The sequence below is a fragment of the Chenopodium album genome, chromosome 23 (assembly GCF_948465745.1).
Source record: "Chenopodium album chromosome 23, dcCheAlbu1.1, whole genome shotgun sequence".
NCBI classification, from domain to species: domain Eukaryota; kingdom Viridiplantae; phylum Streptophyta; class Magnoliopsida; order Caryophyllales; family Amaranthaceae; genus Chenopodium; species Chenopodium album.
In genome coordinates this window covers 30,635,670-30,650,936 of record NC_137856.1, presented here as the reverse complement: position 1 = coordinate 30,650,936, position 15,267 = coordinate 30,635,670, and the positions used below count along the sequence as shown (strand labels likewise).

Genomic DNA, 15,267 nt, shown 5'->3' with positions numbered 1-15,267 from the left:
CAAAGTAAAATTATTAATATTGTATTTAGCTCCCAAAGATCAATATTTATTGGAGAGTGCAACTAGGATGCATGTGGATGGCAGAGAAGCTTGTCGGTTGCTTGAGATGGTGTATAGTGTTTTCTGTGTTTGTGGGGATGCAATAGTTTTATTTTTATGGGCGTTACACCAAAATTCTAACTTTTCTTCTCTGTATTTCTTCACTTATAATAGTGTTAATGTGTGATTTATATATGTATGTATATGATTGTGCACATGCTCTTACAATACATGGAGGAAATGAGGAATATTGTTGTTTATCCTTATTTATACTCGTTCTATTTCATTCAATCATGTTCAAGTCTATCAAATACTATTAAATCTAAGCTACAAAATTTTATGCTACTATATGTGATGGACTCATGGTTTTGTTCTTTGAATCTTTTGGATAAGCCGAAACGTATATAGCCGTGCTTAGGGTTTACACTATTACTTGATAATTAGGTAGTGTTATCTTCAAAACCCGGCCTTGTATTTAGACTAAACTCTAATCGACCATTCTTCAATTTCCTTTTTTTTTTTTTTTTTTTTTTTTGGGTCTATAGTTCTTTAAAATTAGGGTTTTATAAGCTGAATATAGCCAAATTTCTTTACAGATAATTTGCCAATCCTTCCTTTTAATTTCTGTACGTTCTTGCTACTCTGTATTAGTTTTGATAAAACTACCTTCAGAGTTAGTTTAGTACAAGTTGTTCCATATGCAAATATTAATACGGGATCGAAAAGATATTAATCCTTTGATTGCAATCAAATGAATCAAAAGAGAATTTTTCTTCACGGTTATAATTGATCAGGAAGTTCCCTTGTCGAGGAAGACTTTAAATCACAATAATATGAAAGAGGGTATGAAATAAGTACAATTTACAATACCAATCTCAGCTTTGTTGAAATGATGGTTTTATTTTGATTCAATTGTCATGAATTTGTTGGATTTAAATCTCTTTAGAAATGTCGTATGACTTTTTATTTACAACTCAATATTTTTATAAAAAAAAGTAGTGTAAATATTGAGTTGTAAATAAAAAGTCATACGACATTTCTACCTGAATTATACTTATTAAATACATATATTATTAGTCTCGAGTTTATCTTATTTGAAGGTATTCATACCTAATTTTATATGAACTTATTATTTATAGCTAGCACTAGAACTTAAGATAGCCCAAAATTGATTTATAATGCCCCCTCACACGAAAGCCCAAATGGGAATGCAGCTTGGGCCTCCTCATACCCGACGTTAATTAAATCCACTTTGGAAGGAGCTGAGGGGTCAAGGGGTAGATGAAATATGAACCTGTGACCTATGTTACGTTGACTTCGTCCGAAATTATGTTGAAAGACCAATTCTACCAAAAGATTAAGCGTTGAAGCCCATTATCGCTTTATATACATTATCAGCAAGCGTAAAGTTCTCAATGTTGCGGTAAAAAAATGAAGAAATATGTAACTATTATTGATGCAAATAAGCATTCAATATATTCCCTAGTTTTATGAATGAATAACAAAATTGAACATTTATCATTGTAATTAACTAGTAGTTGGGCTCGGACGATGCTCCGGGACATTACATTTTTTCTTGTTAGTAAATTTATTATACATATTAATATTTTGTATTATAAGGTAATATAAAATATCACATAGCTTGGTGGTAAGATGTTCACCTCTAGAATTAGAGGTTGCGTGTTCAAATCTTGTGAAGAAAGCGTAATGAAGAGGTCTACTAAAGCAGTACAATAAAGCCAAGCTAAGGAGTTGTTTGGTTGACAACATAAAATGAGGGAAGTGGAAATTCATGGAATTTGAGAAATTGAGGATTTCCTATGGGAATTTAATTCCCATGTCAACCAAACAAGCCCTAAGATAAATCGATGTTTCGATCAGAGAATCTAATTTCTAAACCAACACTAAAAATATTAATTGGTGGGCCAACCTTAATCTTAATAATTAATAAAAATTAATATGGATTATGATTTATAAATGACACAATAATTACAGTAGTTGTGGTATGGAATTATTTTTTGACGCTTGCATGATCATATAAATGATTATTCACATGAAGAAGCAAAGATCTACAGTATTATAATTATTGATGAGGGTTCTAGTTAATCTACTTTTAATAATTAATCATTGTAGTAATTATTTGTACATTTCACCTGATAAAGGCGATTAAAGGTTGTCTATCAAATTCTGCCAGCATGCTCTGATTAGGCCAACATACCTTCCTTTTTCAATTTAGCTCCTTTTGTCCCTGAAAACTTGTTCAAAAATTTTCATTTACATCTAATTTTCAATAATATTAATGTGGTAATTTATTCCTTTATCAATCATTTAAAGTAATTTTTAAAATTTAATTGGGGTAACTATAGACTTGATTTGATTTAATGTATTCCGTAAGGGCTTGTATTGTTCTCATATGATTATTTTCGGTTTAGTTCAGTTCCATTCAGTTCAGCTCTAATAAGTTCAGTTCAGTTCAACTCCTAAATTCCTTCCCCTTATAAAATATTCAGTACAGTTCAGTTCAGTTCAGTTCAGCTCTAATAAGTTCAGTTCAATTCAGCAGCTGAGTTCAGTCAATGAGAACAGGCTCTAAATGGGCAATAAAATAAGTTCTATAAGGGTTGTAATGTGGTAATTACTTCCACTCACTGAGATAGTGAGATTGTTATTTAATCTTCTAAGAAAGTAACTTTATCAATAAAATATAAGGTAGCTTTTATATATATCGGGTATCTTTTACTTATTTTAGGGTAACTTTTGATTATTTTAGAACAGTTTTACAGTAAATGTACGATATATATTGTATATACGATTTTTTTTTTAAGTTTATGAAACCCGTTGCATTTTCAAATACATTACTGTTAGTGTCACAAAATTTGACTCTCATCAACTACAAATACACACACCAACCAAACAATTGAGAACAGAGTAATAAAGTAATTAGTTCATGTAGTAAAAATTAATATAAGGGCATGTTCTCTTCAGCCTAATTTCAGTTCAGTTCAGCTCTAATCAGTTCAGTTCATTTCATCTCTTAATTTCTTTCTCTCATAAACAATTCGTTTCAGCTCTATTTTATTTAGTTAAGTTTAGTTCAGTTCAGTTCAGCTCCGATCAGTTCAGCTCAGTTCAGTTCATTTCAGTTCAGTAAATCAGATTAGGCTCTAAGAATAAGAATGGATATCACTCACTATTCCTTGCCAAGAATAGGAATATTTTTAATATATTGGACCTTAATTTAGGTTGTTCAAAATTTACATTTGTGTGATAAAACATTCATGTTTAGATAGCAAGTAGTTGTCATCATATCTAGCACAGTCATTAATTCATTATAGTATACCTTATAAGCTTCATGTATTCAATACACCATTTTTATAATGTGAAATTGATTAGATATGCAAATGCATTTCTTCATGCAAGATATAGCGAGATGCCTCTTCAACATGATATATGTTTAGGTTACAAACACACAATATAGACAATGTATTGTATCTCATATTCAACGGGCGACACATATTAGATATCAATACATCGATCTTAATATGAATATGGATTGATATGCTACATATAACACTAAAATACTCCATATCTCTTTTGTTATGGACACTAATTAGAGTCGTTCGAACACAATTGAATATCTAGATGGAGTAATTTTTCAAATGGAGAAAACAATTGATAAAAAAAAAGAGTATTATGCATTACACTTGAATACTATAAATTTAATAATTCACCAAAAATATTATGCATATTTGTCTCTACACAACTTAATATGATTATTATCATAGACCTCAAAGTATCCCTATTAACGTTGTTCAATAAATTACAAATAAATAATTTCAAAGAATAGCACAAATAATAATAATACCCCCCACCATACTCATTTTAGCAAAGCTAAGAAGAACCTAATTTAGGCATCCCACCTAACACGATGCTAGCTATAACTTGTTATTTGTTTTATTTGCTTCCAATTTTCCATTTTTTGTTACTCGTACTTTCGTATTCGCCATTATTGAGCACTAAATTGAATTGAACATAGTCTTATCACTAGTAATTTCTGAGAGTTGTTTTTGTCTTGCTTATAGTGCGAGCTTTGTTTTTAAGATGAAGTAATATAGAGATGTATAGAGTAGTTTGGTTTTCTTCAAAAAAAAAAAATAGAGTAGTTTGGTTAAGTGGCATAAACAATTTGGCTATTAAGTCTCATCACTAGGTTTTTTTTTTTTTTTTTTTTTTTTTTTTTTTTTTTTTTTTTGCTGTTCTCACATGCCTAGTACCATCTTCACCCCAACTCATGATCACGATACTAGTGCTACATCCGTTTCATATTATTTGTAACGATTATGAAGTAAACAAGGTAACTATATTATAAAGTAATAATTCTTATATAAATCAAACAAACCCTTTCATATCCAAAGTCTTTAATTTTTTAATGGGATTGATATACTTCTTCTGTTTTTTTTTTATAGTTGCAACACTTCTTTTTTCACACTTACTAGTGTATGTTTTGAATCGTTAATATCTTTTAATCAATATGTAAAAATTATAAAGTTTAGATATTAAAATTGTACAAATCGAGACGAATCTAACAAAATCCCACATGACTATATATTTACTTATGTATAAATCTTCAAAACTACTCAAAGTGAAACACATGAATAGTGTAAAAGTCAAACTGTTGCAACTATAAAAAAACGGAGGAAGTATTCTTTATGTTTTGAGATGTTTTATAAATTCAATTTTAATTCTTAAATTAGGTATACAATGACAAGCGAAATTCATACGTTATTTTCAACAATTTTGCTAATTAAACTATTTGACATTCACTTATATTTCAACAATTTTGCTAATTAAACTATTTGACATTCACTTATATTTCAACAATTTTGCTAATTAAACTATTTGACATTCACTTATATTCCGAAAGTCGATCAATTTATACTCCATAACTTTAATATCTCATTGAATAATGTAGAAGTGCCAAATTACATGTCCTACCCCACACGTGTGAGCCGTAATTGTGAACTCATCCAAGACCCTTAAAAGCCATGTTTGATTGTTTGCTAATTAGTCTTCCTTGGATCTTGCAATAAACGTGAAGCAACCCAACTTCATCGTGGCATCTTTGGTGCGCCAAATGCAAAAATATCAACATCATACTTACAAATTTACTTTAAATTAATGAAAACATCAAACATATGGTACACAATTTATAATTGAACCCAATTAATTATTACTATGATTTGAAAAGATAAATAAATTTATAAATTGGGTCCTCCAATTTCAATCATAATCACCACCGACGGTTTTTACTACTTAAGTTGCATTAATTAGTTGTTTTATTTTAGATCTACTCACTCCAAACAACTTCCACCCATTCATTTTCGTCATTTTTTTAGGCACTTTATAAGGATGTCATTTCAATTGAGTTGGATTATTAGCTTTTTTTAAGACCAATTTGATATAAAGTTGTCTCGAATCGAATTTGGTAAGGATTATTTTGGTCGAGTTTGGTTGAGATTTGACCTCGTATAAGAGTATTTTTAATGTAGAAATACAGTACGATTATCAAATTTTGTTTGTATCATTGTATTTGAGATTTTAATTTATGTAGACATAATAGTTTATAAATAAAAAGTTTAGAATTTAAAATTAAGTGTATGCAACATGGTTAAACACAAGATATTATATGATTCAATCTAATCTTTCTATCAACTTCTAATTAAATAATTAATATAAATAGTGACATAATGTTATAATCATCCACAAATGAATGTGATTAGAAAAATATAGAAAATGTGATGTATTATTATATGGACAGTATATAACTACTAATTTTTATAACTACTAATTTGGATAAAGTAAGTATTTTCTTACAATATTCTTAGTTGACATCGAGAACATATTATCCTAACATGAAAAATATGAAATACATAGTAAGGTTTTTTTGTTGAAAATAACATTGATTGAAGAAGAGAGAGTTAAACACTTTATAAGCTAAAGGGCTATTTCTTCTATTGCCATATGGTTTTGGGATGGAACCCCCTTTGAACTTGTGAAGTGAACTCTCTCTCTCTCTTGGTTTGCGGGTGCGGCCCAGACCCGCATTTATCATGTTTAGATATGATTTTATGTTGGTTTGTTTTGATGCGCTAATTTGACTAAAAATTCACAATATACATTCCTAATTTTATGTAAATAAAGATATTTATTTCAGAAAAAAGTAAACTAGAATTAAAACTTTTGCTCTAATATGATATTTCTGGTATGATTTGAATTGTTTTATAAGTGTACATTAAATTTTAATGTTTCGTTTAATTAACAACCCTGGATGTTTGTTGGAATGACGACCACTAGAAATTGGCAATATTTATAAGAAAATAGAGATCAAATAGGATTTGGAGACCTAAAAGTATCAACCAAATAATGAGTAGTGCAATTGATTAAATAAGTATAATGGTTGAAAAGGATAACAGCATAATAGTACAAAATGTCCAACAAAAATCAGTTATTCATAACTATTTTAGTGTTTTTAACAGATTTGCCTGTTAATACATGTAAGAAAACATTACTAATAATAAATATTCATAATTTTGAATTTGAGGACCACATATACCAGGTGATTAATAGGTTTGTAATTGTATGGATCAGAATTATGGACTCAAGTATCTCACCTTGTAGAATAATCATGCATAATAGTTCATGAAATAACCTGTAAAGTGTTTACTAAGTTGATAGCCCATTTTATTGTGCTTTAGAGAAGTTTATCTAGTTTAATCAGAGCACAAGAATACTTAAATAGACTAATGAGAAACTTAATAATACTGAATAGATGCCCTATATAGAAGCTATGTTACTCGAACTTTGACACACTGGCATAGGTATTTAGGTATAGACACTTAACACTTTATTTGGACAAAAATCTAAGTTATTTCCATAAAAATTCGAGTGAAATAATTGGACACATAATTAGGTTAAACCTGAGTAACCAAAATAATTCGTATAAAAGACAGATTAAACACAACGCTTTCAAAAAGTACTTGTTTTCATTATAAAAAAAAAAAAAAAAAAACTTGGTAGTTGTTAGTTATTACAGGTAAAAGTAGTTGGATTATTTGGTGGGCAGGGAACAATAAAAGCCTCTTTGTAAGAATTGTAACTACTACTGTATTACTTCGTAGTTCAGCATTATTTTTCTGCTGATGCATGGTTAATTACTTAGTTCCTGAAGGTAATGCCTTGCTTATACGAGGCAACCATGGAGCAGTATAGTGATTTAGGTGAGACCAACTTAGCAACAAGAAGAGGCAGCGCGATTAACAGTCAATGCAAAACCTGATACATGGCTAATATTGCGGAACAAAGCAACACTTAGTAACAGATATTAGAACAGTATGGCTAGAGAGGAGTTATGAACACACGGTCCAGTAATTTGACAAAGCTCCAACGCCGAAAGGCTCACACTTTTATAAGGTTGGGGGAGCTAGGGGAGGTATAACAGAGACTCGAGAATGTTGGTTTAAATATCATGCCACAAATACACAGTTATTCTCCTAAGAAACTTTTCGATAGAATAGTCGTCGTGAAATTTTGTTTCCATCATGGAACAATATTACTTGGCATAAGATAAGATGAGATGATGCTTGCTCTACAAACTACACATTTGTTCTCGAAATAAAGTCATCAAATCAGATGTTCAAGTCAGGTAGGGATCAATTACAGATTTAGACAACACTGTCATATCAGGTTTCTAGTTGGTCTGTGTTTATCATCTAGACCTAGTCTAAAACTCGAATTGACATCTTTGATAGTTCTAGTTCTTAAACTACGGAGTAGTATACTAGTACACTATGCGACTGTTTTAGCCATTATATTAAAAATTTAAATGGCTATACAGCATTGATAATGATTCACTAGGTCAATTTTGGAATACTTCAGATTTGGAATCCACACACATAGAGGCTAATCCGATCATTCTCATACGGAGAGAACTAAACTCGCTTTTTCAACAAGGTCAAGTATGGAAAAACTATGCAGTTCTGCACGGCCACAAAATCAACAGCAGCAACAATTCGCTTTTCAAAGATTCAACCAGTTGGTCGTAAACTGCCAACAGAACATGTAATGCCAAATGGGGCATTATTTAAGCTAAGGAGCCTTCACCAGTTAGTTAATGATCACACACATCATATTCACAATCAAAAGCAAGAAATCATTAAACCAGAAGCATGCGCCAAAATATTATAAGGTCAATACAATAAAGTTTAGAGGCCAAAATCATATCTTTCAAGCAGCTGGTTCAAAAGGGATTACAAAGCATTCCACTAATAGCAAAACTTGATAAAACAAAAACAGCTGGTTTCAATTGCCTAACAGCTACTATGTGAAAACAGCAACTCCTCCAGTTTAAAGATCTTGGACACTCAAACCTGCACAACGGATGAGGAAAATAAGAAAACGAACCCAGATCTTTTACAATCAAAGAAACCGTTAAAAGAAAAAAGAAAGGTTTGTTTGTCTCCTATAGCCTTGATCACAAAATTCACCTAAAGAAACAGTGTACTATGAGTAAAAGCTTATCTAATCAGCATATCACCTTATCCTGTATAAAAGTTCCAACTTTCTAGTTTCTACCAGGAAAATTCTAAACTAATGTACACACATAACGTAAGGTGTACAAGCGACTTGATTATGTGACGAACATAACCTACGATTTTACATATGATGGATTGGCATCACTCAATCAATATTCAATACCAGGGCATGCCGCTTTCCTCTACACTTAGAATCAAAAGGAGAATGCCAACCGGTAACAAGCATCAAAATGATGACACAACAATCTAAATCTTACTACTATACACAAAAAAACGTGTGTATTCTAAGAAGAATTCAGCCACCCACCAACAGCAAAACAATCAGAAGTATGACAGCTTTAGTGTATTTCTCAATCAAAATGATTTAGAAAGCTCAAACAAATCATACATCCTCATACAGTCATAACTTGCAAATCATCAAATGCAGAAACAAGTAAACCGAGAATGAGGGAAATCAACAAATGCACAACCAAAAACAACCTAAAATGCAGAAACAAGCAAATGGAGGATGAGGGAAATCAGCAAGTGCACTAACCAGGGGGAAGAGACTGCTTGAGCTTGTCAGCCTTCTCCGAGTCGAAGACACAAAGAGTGTAAAGATACTTGGAGCAACGGACCTTGAACTTAACAACATCCTTGCTTCTCTTGATCTTCACAGATCGCGCATCTTTCCTTCTGGCAGTCAGAAGGAAATCCTTTATCTCATGAATTTGCTTCGGCTGCATTTTAACATAATCCCCAAAATTAGCCCTAATACTAACCATTCCAACAAAATCAATAACCCAACCCATAAATTCAATTTTTTTTAAGGAATTCATCTAATTACAATACTAATGACGAATTAATCAACCACCACTAAAATAGATATATGATTAAAGGACATTAACAGCAAAAACCCCAAATAAACCCAACAAAATATCACTTCTGAATCAACCTAGAAAGTTTAGATTTTTTCAATAGCTATAATTTCAATAAAACAGATGAATGTCAAATTAATCATACTTCGAATAACACTATAACATACGGAGTAACATTTTCTAAAAATAAACTATAAATATGCTTGATTCAGAACAATTATTTCAACAGATTGCAAATATCATCAAAAAATTTCAAAAATAATCAAATCATCAACACACTAAAACCTAACAGCAAAAATCATAATCATAATCAAAATCAAAACCTAAGACCACGTTGAAGATTAAAATTACAGCAGAAAATTTCGCAAAAGAAATTGAATGATAAATGCAGATTAAATCGTAGCAATAACATTGAATCAACAAACAAAATAATTGAATTGATGATTTTAGGAGAGAGAAAGAGTACCATGGTTGGAAGGCAGAGAGTTGGGAAATGCCGAAGTTCCGCAGTCGAGTAGCTAAAACCCTAATTGAGGGGAAGAAAAAGGGTTAATAATACTCTCAACTTTCTATTGTTTGGGCTTCTTGGGGTATTGGGCTTTTAGGCTTCTTGGGATTTTGGGCTAACACTAGTTTTGCCACAGTGAAAATTTAAAAAAGTTTCAGTTGTTACTCGCAACGTTTTGACTTTTTGACTTATTCATACATCTTATTTTGACCATCTTTTTTAGCTATTATACGAAAGTCAATATAATTATGTAAGATGTTGTTGCCTCTATTTTAAAGTATAGTTTCTTAAAATAAACTTTTTATAGCTTACATAAGTATATAATAAAAGATATTGACGGCCAAACATGTGCATTGACAAGGGTGTCCAATTAAAATGTTGCAAGTAATTGGGACAAGGGGAGTACATTCTATACCATTTATATATTTGATTACACATTAGTGAAATTTTTTTTTTTAAAAAAAAAAAAAAGTTTATTTTGTGAAAGTATAAATTGAGATTAATGTAAAAGGTCACACACTACTATATTTTTTCTTACATACAAATCACAAAAGGTGGTTATTAGAAGAGTCTGTGTGGACAGTGGAAAATCTTAGGGCCTATTCACATTTACTGAACTGAACTGAGCGGAGTTGATCTCAACTGATTGGAGCTGAACTAAACTGCATTGAACTGAATAGAGCTGAAACGAATATTTTATGAGAGAAGGAAATTAAGAGCTGAACTGAAGTGAACTGATTGGAGCTAAACTGAAATTAAGCTAAAGTGAACAGGCCCTTAAACATTGCGATAAAAAAACGATGGAAGAATATGATTTAGATTGACCTGATACAGTTGACCAGATAGTATATAATTGATTATTCAATTGAGTCTCGAAGTTGATGATTAAACCTAAACCTTATAAAAATATGGATGGATATTTAGGATTAAAATGATTGACTATAAAGTTGAAATAAGGTAGATTCAGGGTCTGTTCACATTTACTGAATTGAGCTAAACTAAACTGAACTGATTGGAGCTGAACTGAACTGATTGGAGCTGAACTGAGCTGAAACAAATATTTTATGAGAGAGGGAAATTAGGAGCTGAACTGAACTGATTGGAACTGAACTGAACTGAAATGATTGGAGCTGAACTGAACTGAAATTAAGTACTACCTCCGTTACAGGTTATGTGCAACGATTTGACATAAAGCAGAGAGGGAAAATGTCTAATCGTTGCACATAACCTGTAATGGAGGTAGTAAATGTAAACAGACCCTCAATTTGGAATGATTTAAACAAGTCATTGGCCATCTATACTCTTTGTTTATGTTAGGAGACTCAGGACTTGTTTAATTAAAGGTATTTTATTTAACTTATTTCATGCGTAGTGCATAATAAATTCAAAGATATTATTTTTGAACAAAATTAGATTTACTGCTTAAAAATAAGCTCTCAAATTCATTTAAAAATTCTGCTATAGTATAATATACAAAATAAATTGACTTAGGTAAAGCCTTGGACAATTACGGTTGGAAAAATTATACGAAGTATTACATAATTAGGTGCTTATATTTTATAATGCCATGCATAAAAAATCATTCTAAACTTTCCAAATGAAAAATTTGAACATTTAATGGTTAAAGCATTATCTACTTGACATAATATATAACGGTCAAATAAAATTATGTACTGACAAATGTAATGGCGTAGTGTTACTAGCTACACTATAAAAACGGATTGGATCGGAGAAAATATTAATCTAGGAGATTTGGGAGAGATGTTACAATTACAATATCCGTAACGGTAGTGACAAAGATTATTGAAGTTTCAAATGACCATATTATCCTACAACACTAATGGTTTATGCTATTACTTTCATGGTATAGAATGAATGAATGGGAAAGAATGACTAGATCGTCTAGATAATTTAACCAATGTGCACGGCAAGTATATATTCAAGAACAAATGAAGCAATTTTTTTTACAAATAATGTGTTTATTTTTTGTCCCCTTTTTGCACCTTTTGCAACTAATTGAAAAGATTTATAGATTCATGCAAGAAAATTCCAAATGAATAACCCAAGTATAAGCAAATATATAGCCTCTATCTAGTATTTAGACATTGTACGTCAAACTCGACCACAAGTACTTGAGCACGTAGAATTGTGAGCTTGATTAGTTGGCTTGTTTGCTTCACTATAACTTTCATATTTTGATGAATCCAACCAAAACATTCTATTCCCTATTTCTTCCTGATCTTTTCTAAAGCATTCGTAATTACAAACCCTACTACCCCCCGGCCCTCCCCCTTAAAAAAAGGAAACGCCAAGTGTTGCAAAAAGTCTTGTTTTGCGGTAGTATTATATAGTTTATATAGAATATAAATATAATATATATTTAGCATTTTCACTAGGTTAAAAACACTACATATAAAATATTAGGAGTGCAATGTCTGGTAAGGTATAGTTGTTTTTATGGTAAGTGTGGTAGCAAACTAGCGTTATTATTTGGATAATATTTATCAAACGCTAAAATATTAGCATTCAAAATTTGTATCCCCACTTCCTTGTTAATTAATTGTGTAAGGGTGATTAAGAGAATAAAGCTTAAACCCTCATAAGTAAAATCAAATTTTCACCTCCGTCAAAAAAAAAAAAAAAAAAAGAAAAAAAGTTAGCAATTAGTGCTTGAACAAATTGAAGTAAAATTTTAAACAAATTCGACAACTTTAACTTTATTTAAAATTGGATTATGTTGTTAAAACATGATCTATTTGTTTGCTAAAGAAAACATGAAATGTAACATAACTTAGTGTTAAGGCATCTAGTGTACAAACCTTGAGCTTGTATGTTCGAATTTCTTTTAATAGATAAGCATAGATGATATAGAACTAATCAATAATTGATCAATATTACATAAAGAAAAGTTTCATTAAGTCATTACGGTGAACTTTTTATAATGGTATTATTTTTTAAGGATGACTTCTTAGATACTTATCGAGAAACAATTAATAATAGAAAATAAATCGTTGTGACAAATTTACATGATTAGAGCATGATCAAATATAGATGTCAAGTGAAATCAAACCATTTGATATCTTGTTACAAAGTTATTCTTTTGCCGACATAAAATCTTTGGCATATAAAGTTAAGGAGTTAATGGATAAATAAATATTATTGCATCGATCACATTGTTTGTGTTTCTATGAAAAGGTGCAAATACCTTCAAACAATAAAAGCTAAAACACAAAACCGCCAAATCATATAGATGGTTTACAAAAACACACAATTGTAATTATAAGTGATGGCCAAAACAGAAAAAAAGAAAGAGATCTCATATTTTCTTTTAGTATGATTAACAATGTAACTTCAATTCATAAACTCAAGAAGAAAATTATTGAATTTAGCTACATATATACATTATTATATGTGATATACATGACATATTTTGGGATCATATGTGTAATAGTACATGAATGTTCTTATATAATTCATGTTTAATTTGAAGATATATAGCTAGATTTCAATATAATTAATGTAATAGAGAAAAGAAGAAACAAACTAGTTCAATCCAAAGAAATAAAGGCAATAACTAACTATAAACCACCTTCAAACAATTAGGCACAGTAATAATTGAAGTAGCATATATAGGGAGAAATGGTTGTAGAAGTATGCTAAAAGCCCTAGGATGGATTTTGAGGTGATGGAGCAAGGTTAGGTTTCCACGCCGAAGCCCAAACAACCGTCTCATCTCTCCATTTTAAGTGTATTCCTACTTCATGATCTCGTTGAGGCAAAGCTAGACTCCAACTAGTGTTATATCGTCTTAACAATGCTTGAACATCACCTACAATTTCGTCGTTGAAATGGAAGGGGCTAAATGCTTCTTTGAGCCTCTTAGTCCATTGACTCGCTTTATCTGGCCTCCAATATTCTTCTTCGATTTCACCATCATCACAAGCTAGGGAGTTAACTATATTTCTTGTCCTATTTCTCTCTAGCTTGAGCCTTTCATTGCTAATTGGAAGAAAGCTTTCCTCTAGCATCTCAAAGTATAGCCTATGGAATCTTAAGCACTCTTCAAAGCACTTACCAAAGTCACTTCTTGTGGATGTAAGATCAACTTCTTCCTCTACAATAGTCACAACATGAGGCTTGATGGATCGAATCATGTCAATTACTTCTGTTCTTTTCTCAACGCGAACTCTTTGCAAAGCTTGAATACAATTTACAACAACCGCCTCACCATCTTGTAAACCAAAATCTTCTTTTTTGACCTCTTCAAGGTGATCCAATCCACCAATCACATGAAAGTTGAAGGGAACACCCATTAACCTAGCAAACTTCTCCATCTTTTTGGTAATTTCCTTGATTATAATTGTTTCTAAGCTTGTAGATACAACTAGTGTGAGCCTTAGATGTGGAGTTTCATCATTTCTTGTGGCTAAAGCCTCAAGCAACATAGGCCATTGGGTGCAAAGGGTGTTGCTTAAGTCTATTATATGCAAATTGCTCTCCCCATCTAAGGCTTCCAATATTGCACCATTTGAAGCAACATGACCAAAGGTTGTCCATGGACTCACTTCTTGGAACTTCAACATAAGATTTACATATGTATTGAAGCAATAGTTCTTTTCTTCAACGATTTTTAGGGTGTTATAGAGTTGAAGTCCCGAGTTGTTGGCTTTGGCAAAAAGGGCTTGTAAGAAGTAATGTGCTAATCTTTGATCACAATCTCCATACGCGGAAGCAACCTCATTTAACACCCATAGAAGTTGTTGGCTCTTACTAGGGTTTTTTTGAGACATCGTTTTTGCACACTCATGGAGTAGTGTTAAGACCCATCCTACACATGAACTATTAGTAGATTTCGGTACATAACTACTTGACTCTCCATAGCTTTTCAAGGGCTTTTTAATGGTTTGGTTGTTCATCAACCATTTTCCAGGAAGTTGTAGTGGAAATGATGTACTTCTTTTGGGTAGAAGAGAGTCACTTTGAGGCATCTTAGCAATCTTAGCTTATGCCCTTTTAAGAGAATATATATGAAGAAAAGTTTCTAAGTAAAGAATCATTGGTTTTAAAAAGGCCTACATTTATAGTATATGATGCTTTTTTTTTTCCCCTTATTAATGCATGATTTAACAGAATTATCGTAGTTGCATGGAATATTTGTTTTTCTATATATTCAAATGAAATTTAGATTGCATGGTTTACAATTTGTACGTTAGTAAGTATATATGCATGTGTTAAAAAGTACATAAGGTAAATGCATGTATTCACTACTCCC

General features: G+C 31.2%; 1 pseudogene; it reads right to left on the bottom strand.

Moving 5' to 3' along the window:
• Positions 1 to 13,570: 13,570 nt before the first annotated feature.
• LOC145609676 (protein SHORT-ROOT pseudogene) lies at positions 13,571 to 14,963 on the bottom strand (annotated as a pseudogene).
• Positions 14,964 to 15,267: the final 304 nt, after the last annotated feature.